This window comes from Salvelinus namaycush, chromosome 27 (genome assembly GCF_016432855.1).
Source record: "Salvelinus namaycush isolate Seneca chromosome 27, SaNama_1.0, whole genome shotgun sequence".
Taxonomy (NCBI): Eukaryota; Metazoa; Chordata; class Actinopteri; order Salmoniformes; family Salmonidae; genus Salvelinus; species Salvelinus namaycush.
In genome coordinates, this window is record NC_052333.1 from 30,078,659 (window position 1) to 30,087,066 (window position 8,408).

The following is an 8,408-nucleotide window of genomic DNA, read 5'->3' on the forward strand; positions in this document are numbered from 1 at the left end:
CTGCTACCCCCGTGCTTCACGGTTGGGATGGTGTTCTTTGGCTTGCAAGCCTCCCCCTTTTTCCTCCAAACATAACGATGGTTATTATGGCCAAACAGTTCTATTTTTGTTTCATCAGACCAGAGGATATTTCTCCAAAAAGTACGATCCTTGTCCCCATGTGCAGTTGCAAACCGTAGTCTGCCTTTTTTATGGGGGTTTTGGAGCATTGGCTTCTTCCTTGCTGAGCGACCTTTCAGGTTATGTCGATATAGGACTCGTTTTACTGTGGATATAGATGCTTTTGTACCTGTTTCCTCCAGCATCTTCACAAGGTCCTTTGCTGTTGTTCTGGGGTTGATTTGCACTTTTCGCACCAAAGTACATTCATCTCTAGGAGACAGAACGCTTCTCCTTCCTGAGCGGTATGATGGCTGCGTGTTTCCATGGTGTTTATACTTGCGTACTATTGTTTGTACAGATGAACGTGGTACCTTCAGGCATTTGGAAATTGCTCCCAAGGATGAACCAGACTTGTGGAGGTCTACAAAAAATAATTTTGAGGTCTTGGCTGATTTCTTCTGATTTTCCCATGATGTCAAGCAAAGAGGCACTGAGTTTGAAGGTAGGCCTTGAAATACATCCACAGGTACACCTCCAATTGACTCAAATTATGTCAATTAGCCTATCAGAAGCTTCTAAAGCCATGACATAATTTTCTGGAATTTTCCAAGCTGTTAACTTTTAGGGATAGGGGGCAGCATTTTCACTTTGGATGAATAGCGTGCCCATAGTGAACTGCCTCCTACTCTGTCCCAGATGCTAATATATGCATATTGTTATTACTATTGGATAGAGAACACTCTGAAGTTTCTAAAACTGTTTGAATTATGTCTGTGAGTATAACAGAACTCATATGGCAGGCAAACATCCAAACAGGAAGTGGAAATTCTGAGGCTGGTTAATTTTCAACTCATCGCCTATTCACATCCCAGTAAGATATGGATCTCTTCGGACTTCCGACGCCTTCCACTAGATGTCAACAGTCTGTAGAACGTTAAATGAAGCCTCTAGTGTGATGTGGGGCCGGCTGGCAGCTATTTGAGTCAGTGGTCTGGCAGAATGCCAGTTCCTGGTCACGCGCATTCTTTATGATATCGTCATGCGTTCCATTACTTCTGTAGACAAAAAGGAATGCTCCGGTTGGAACGTTATTGGATATATATGATAACCACATCCTGAAGATTGATACTCTAACTTAGTTTGACCAGTTTATTCGACCTGGAATATAACTTTTTTAAGTTTTCGTCCTAGTTCGCCTGGACCGTTGACAGCGTTTGGACATGTGAACTAAACGTGCTAGCAAAAGTAGCTACTTAGACATAAATATTTGACATTATCGAACAAAACAACAATTTATTGTGGAACTAGGATTCCTGGGAGTGCATTCTGATGAAGCTCATCAAAGGTAAGGGAATATTTATGATGTAATTTCGTATTTCTGTTGACTCCAACATGGCGGAGAAATGTTGTGTATTTCTGAGCGCCGTCTCAGATTATTGCATGGTGTGCTTTTTCCGTAAAGTTTTTTTGAAATCGGACACAGCAGTTGCATTAAGAACAAGTGTATCTTTAATTCTAAGTAAAACATGTATCTTTCATCAAAGTTTATGATGAGTATTTCCCGTTATTTGATGTGGCTCTCTGCAATTTCTCTGGATATTTTGGAGGCATTTCTGAACATTGTGCCAATGTAAACTGAGATTTTTGGATATAAATATGCACATTATCAACAAAACATACATGTATTGTGTAACATGATGTCCTATGAGTGTCATCTGATGAAGATCATCAAAGGTTAGTGATTAATTTTATCTCTATTTCTGCTTTTTGTGACTCTGTCTTTGACTGGGAAAAATGGCTGTGTGTTTTTTGGACTTGGCGGTGATCTAACATAAATATATGTTGTGTTTTCACTGTAAAACATTGTTTAAATCGGACACGATGGGTAGATTAACAAGATGTGTATCTTTCATTTGCTGTATTGGACTTGTTAATGTGTGAAAGTTAAATATTTCAAAAAAATATTTTTGAATTTCCCGCGCTGCCTTTTCAGCGGAATGTTGTGGGGGGTCCTAGAAAGGTTAAAGGCACAGTCAACTTAGTGTATGTAAACTTCTGACCCACTGGAATTGTGATACAGTGAATTATAAGTGAAATAATAATTGTTGGAAACATGACTTGCACAAAGTAGATGTCCTAACCGACTTGCCAAAACTATAGTTTGTTAACAAGAAATTTGTGGAGTTGTTGAAAAACAAGTTTAATGACTCCAACCTAAGTGTATGTAAACTTCCGACTTCAACTGTATAACTAGGCAACAGGATAGATAATAAACAGCAGCAGCAGTGTATGTGATGACTCAAAAAAGGTTTGTGCAAAAAGATAGATAGTAGCTAATAGCTATTTGTTTAACTATTTAGCAGTCATAGTAGTATCATACTTCAATTACTCTATTAACTACAACTTGCAGTAAGGTATCAAGGGGCTATCCTCTCAGTCACCAGTGCCATATGTTACGTAATGGTCCAGCCAGGGTATATGAGGTCATCGCCATGTAAAAACTTCTGAATGGAATGTAGGTACCTCATATCTGAAAAGTCTTCATCTGAAAACAAGATCCCTACTAAATGTGTTCCTTACATGGATGTAATGTTTGTTGTTATCTGGCGCCCTCCACTGTATGAAGTAGGCTAAGTAGGTTACTGTATGTCCAAATTCACAGACAAATCACTCTCAGAACCATCTCTGGTATGTCTCGAGAGCATATCAAATGCACAAAACTAGTAGAAAGTATTTACTACTGTCATCATTCTAATAGCATTGTTTGGAAAGTCTCTCTGCAGGGGTCCCACCTGGTTCAGATCTGTACTCACAAAGAGATCATTAAACGTGGCCTAGCCCTAGTGTGAATGGCCTCTTATTTGCCAATCAATCCAAAAAAGGCATTTCTAAATTAGTATGAAAAAAGATGTATTGTGCATACAATAAGATATATAATATGTGAAAAAACATGTCAATGTCCTCTCATTGACAACTTGCCAAAATGATTTCTATATGTCCCACTATCAGTTAGTCCAGTTTATTCTAGTTAGACTAAACTCAATTCACGCCTGCTATGTCTGCCCTCAGTGAGAAGAGTCTCGGTAACTGAGGATCATCGTCTGTACCTGGCCTGCAGTGGCGCCGTTGACTTACAGTGGAGACACGAGGTCAACGGGATCATAGTCATCAAACGAAGCCAATCGGTTGCTTACCGGAACCACCAGAAATATGACCCCCAGCCTGATGACTCTCTGGTTATAGAAGAGCTGGAGCCCTCCGACTCTGGGGCCTACCACTGCAACGACCAGCTAGTGGCAGACGTGGAGGTACTGAGAGGTATGAGGACAGGAGGTTACAGTGTGTGAAATTAAACGCTTATCTGACCACCCCTCTAGAATAATGAATATGTTTTATATAAATATATTGGTTGCTGTCCTTGATGATGAGAGCTGAAAATGGACTACTGACTGGACGATCAATAATGGTTGAACCAATTATCAATTACAAGCAGAACAAGTGGACAACCACCAGTGAAATTGCGCCGTCATTGGAGTGATAGAAGATTATAAGTGAACCATTTTTAAGGAAATTAGCTGAAACGTATTTCTTTTGTCTAATGAGCATATTCCTGTCATTGTCTGTAACATTTCTGCATCTTGTTACAATCATTTCATAAATGTCTTCCCACAGGCCAAAAATGTGCTGTTTCTGCTGGCAGAACCCTATTGCTGCCCTGTACTGTATCTAGAAAAGCCAAGAAGAGGTGGTTCTTCAAGAAAGATAATCATGCGAAACAGGAAAGGGGAGAGGGAGGACCCACTGAACAGGTTTTCATTTGATGAAGATGGAGCCATGCAGAACCTCAATCTGCAGCCAGGGGACTCTGGAGTGCACCTGTGTAATGGGGAAACGGGAGCTAAAGTAACAGTGTTGACAGGTAGAGCTTTCCAAATAGCATTTGATCTATTTAATTGTCCGTGTTTTATTTTAACAGTGACATTTTCATTTAATTAAAAGATCAGGCTCAACAATCAACTTCATCACTTCCTAGGAAAATCAGTGAGAGAACGCGTTGGGGGAACCACACTTTAGAGACCCCTCTAATCCCATTCCCCTGTCATTTAAAATGCCATGCTTATGCCTGACTTGATTATTTATTTATTTTTCAATCCCAGATCACCTCAAAATCCAGAGTTTCACTGCTGTTATGAAAACAGGTAACACACAGCAACACTATGCAATTCTTATTACAAGTATGAAAGTAACACTGTGATTGTAAATTCCATGACCTATATTCTTCACCATATATTTTCAGATGTTGTTGGGAGAGATAAGGACCTACAAATGGTAGGTTGTCCACGGACATTCAGACACAAATTAGACTGAATGAAAATGATTTCAAATCTTTGTTGTTGCTCTCTGTGGTGAAACTAAAATGGCAGTGTGTGTTGGTCAAAATTGAGGATCTTGAAAAACAAGAACATGAGTGCCACCCAGCTTTATGGTTGCCATTAGCAACCCTCCATGCTGTGCTCACTACAGAGAGCATCAACTTTCGTCCTGCTATCTTTAATACAGGTGACATTTTCACATGTTGAACTGTGCTTTTGTCTTTCAGTTGTGGTGATGATAGCTGTCGTTGGACTATGCTTCATGGTGCTTTTGGCTGGAATGATGGGCCTTTTTGCTGATAGACAGACTGAACAGGAAGAAAGAATTGCAGTACAGGTAAAAATGTCTAAAAACTATATTGTTACATTATATGCATCTGATCTTGTTTGTACAAGCCTTTAGGTCCATATTAAGCTATTACATTGGCCTATGCGGTCATGCAACAACCTTTTTACAAACATGTGATATGATCACCTTATTTCCTATAGTGACAGGACACAAGCAGGAAGGAGCTCCAGACGAGGTGCTTGTCAAATCTAGGTAAAGAACACTGTCTAATTGTTTGCTCCCAGAAAAGTCCCAATAGTAGTGTTTGTGTGAAACGTGTGCGTTCTCCCAACAAGTATTGCTCTCATTATAAACAAGTGATTGTTTCATATTTTGTCTTATAGGGTCTGAGACACAGGGTGATGGGGAAGAAGTGAGTACAAATGAATACATCTCACTGCTAACTGAAAGCATTGCTGAAATGAATGTTTGTGTCTCAGGGCCCTTCTCATGTGGAAGACAGTGAGGTTCAGTTTGCATCTCTGGGTCGGCAGAACTGGAGGGAAAGATCGAGGGTACAGGGAGACCAGCATCACGTCATCTACTCCGCTGTGGTCACTGCTAGACCAGCATTCCAGGGTTTGAAGAGCGTAACACATTGATTTGACCGATTGACTCCTTAACCAGACAGTTCGTATTTGACTTCTGTTACATAGGTGACATCTCCCTGGGCCAATCCTGGCACTCCCTGAGCAGTGGGGCGGGCATTACCAGTGTGCTTCAGACTGCCATATTGCAGACCCACTTCCTGTGAAAAACATATTTATCATGATTAGAGATGAAATATTAACATCATGCCATCCAAACCTGTCAGGTGTACATTTACAGTTAGATAAGGTTTAGTCCTAACAATTATGACTTCAATCATTTACAGAAGTACTTTTACCTTGAGACTTGAATTCCTGTTCACACAGGTGTTGCACAAACATTTTGATTTACCTGAAAGAGGGAACAATTTAGTTTTAAAGGGGCAATCTGCAGTTCAAACAATTACAAAAAGCTTCGCCCACCACTGCTTTGGTAAATAGCTGAGCAGTCGGTCTGGAGAGATGGAACCACTCTCAAATTCATACACAGAACTATGGATGCAAGGACTGACCATCCATGAGATCAAATTATAGTTTGAATTTTGTTTTGAGGATATGCAGGGTTTGTTTACAATTACAGTTTTTATTTAAAACAATTGAGTTAAACAATCTTATATTTGGGGTTTTGATGGGGTAGGACAGTTGAACTAAGCTCATGAGGCATTTATAGGTGGTATTCTTCAAGAATCAATGGGTACAAATTATTATTATTACTTTGAAAGTCAAAATATCTAACTTTGGTTTTGGAGTATGATGCGTCTTTAAGTAAACTTGTCAAACTTGAGATGCGTTCAAAGATTGCGTTTACATTCCCTGCTGTCATTGGTGCTACCATTCAACCATAACAAGAATGGGGATTGCCAAGATTTGTACATTATCTTTCGATGTTTACAATACACTATCTTACTTGCTTTTCTTGTCACTGCAACAGAAAGTGAATGTAAAGTTAATATTACACTCCAAGGCATGGTCTATGTATAGAAAGTACAAGAGCAGACACCTTCCTGCTGATCACACACGGGAAGGATGTTTCTGCTCTCTGTGAAGTCATTTTTCATATAAATTTACACGTGTTCCTGCCTTCTTGCTCTCACTATGCCAAAGTAGAGAGAATGATTTATTTCAGATTTTATTTCTTTCATCACATTCCCAGTGGGTCAGAAGTTTACATACACTCAAAAAAAGTAATTGGTAGCATTGCCTTTAAATTGTTTAACTTGGTCAAACATTTTTGGGGTAGCCTTCCACAAGCTTCCCACAATAAGTTGGGTGAATTTTGGGCCATTCCAGCTGACAGAGCTGGTGTAACTGAGTCAGGTTTGTAGGCCTCCTTGCTCGCACACGCTTTTTCAGTTCTGCCCACAAATTTTCCATAGGGTGAGGTCACTCCAATACCTTGACTTTGTTGTCCTTAAGCCATTTTGCCACATCTTTGGAAGTATGCTTGGGGGTCATTGTCCATTTGGAAGACCCATTTACGACCAAGCTTTAACTTTCTGACTGATGCCTTGATGTTGCTTCAGTATATATACACATAATTTTCCTTCCTCGTGAAGCCATCTATTTTGTGAAGTGCACCAGTCCCTCCTGCAGCAAAGCACCCCCACAACATGATGCTGCCACCCTCGTGCTTCACGGTTGGAATGGTGTTCTTCGGCTTGCAAGCCTCCCTCTTTTTCCTACAAACATAACGATAGTCATTATGGCCAAACAGTTCTATTTTTGTTTCATCAGACCAGAGGACATTTCTCCAAGAAGTACGATCTTTGTCCCCATGTGCAGTTGCAAACCGTAGTCTGGCTTTTTTTATGGTGGTTTTGGGGCAGTGGCTTCTTTCTTGCTGAGCGGCCTTTCAGGTTGTCACTATAGGACTCGTTTTACTGTGGCTATAGATACTTTTGTACCGGTTTCCTCCAGCATCTTCACAAGGTCCTTTGCTGTTGTTCTGGGATTGATTTGCACTTTTCGCACCAAAGTACGTTCATCTCTAGGAGACAGAATGCTTCTCCTTCCTGAGCGGTACGACTGCTGTGTGGTCCCATGGTGTTTATACTTGTGTACTATTGTTTGTACAGATGAACGTGGTACCTTCAGGCGTTTGGAAATTGCTCCCAAGGATGAACCAGACTTGTGGAGTCCTAAAATAGTTTTTCTGAGGACTTGGCTGATTTCTTTAGATTTTCCCATGATGTCAAGCAAAGAGGCACTGAGTTTGAAGGTGGGCCTTGAAATACATCCCCCGGTACACCTCCAACTGACTCAAATTATGTCATTTAGCCTATCAGAAACTTCTAAAGCCATTACATAATTTTCTGGAATTTTCCAAGCTGTTTAAAAGCACAGTCAACTTAGTGTATGTAAACTTCTGACCCACTGGAATTGTGATACAGTGAATTATAAGTGAAATAATCTGTCTGTAAATAATTGTTGGAAAAATTATTTGTGTCATGCACAAGTCATTTTGGGTGGTTTGAGTGGTTGAAAAACAAGTTTTAATGACACCTAACTAAGTGTATGTAAACTTTCGACTTCAACTGTATACTATACATAATATTAAAACCCTTGATAAAGATGAACAAAAAAGACAGTATCAAATAAATAATCTATATTGTATTCTCAAAAAAAGGTGAAATTATATTATTTTTCTCAAAGAAGTACGGAAGAGTATTAGGACCAAGTGAAGAAAAATTAATAAACGGTTATTTCTTGGGGCACGGATAGTACTTTTAAAACTTTAAATACTTAGAGAATAAAGTAGACATTTCTAAAATAAAGTTTAAATACATTTCTGAGAATAAAGTCCAAATAAAATGTTGTGAATAAAGTTGCAATATTTCGAGAATAAACTCTAAATTTAATTTTGAGAATAAAGTCAACTTTTGAATTGTTTTTAGTAACAAGGAAATCCTTGGTCTTTTAGCACATAAATACCATATTATAAGATGTCTCTGTCATGGTGCCTTTCTAATTGCTAATATTTTGTTGTCATTATTATTCCTTGTTTGTCATTATAGCTAA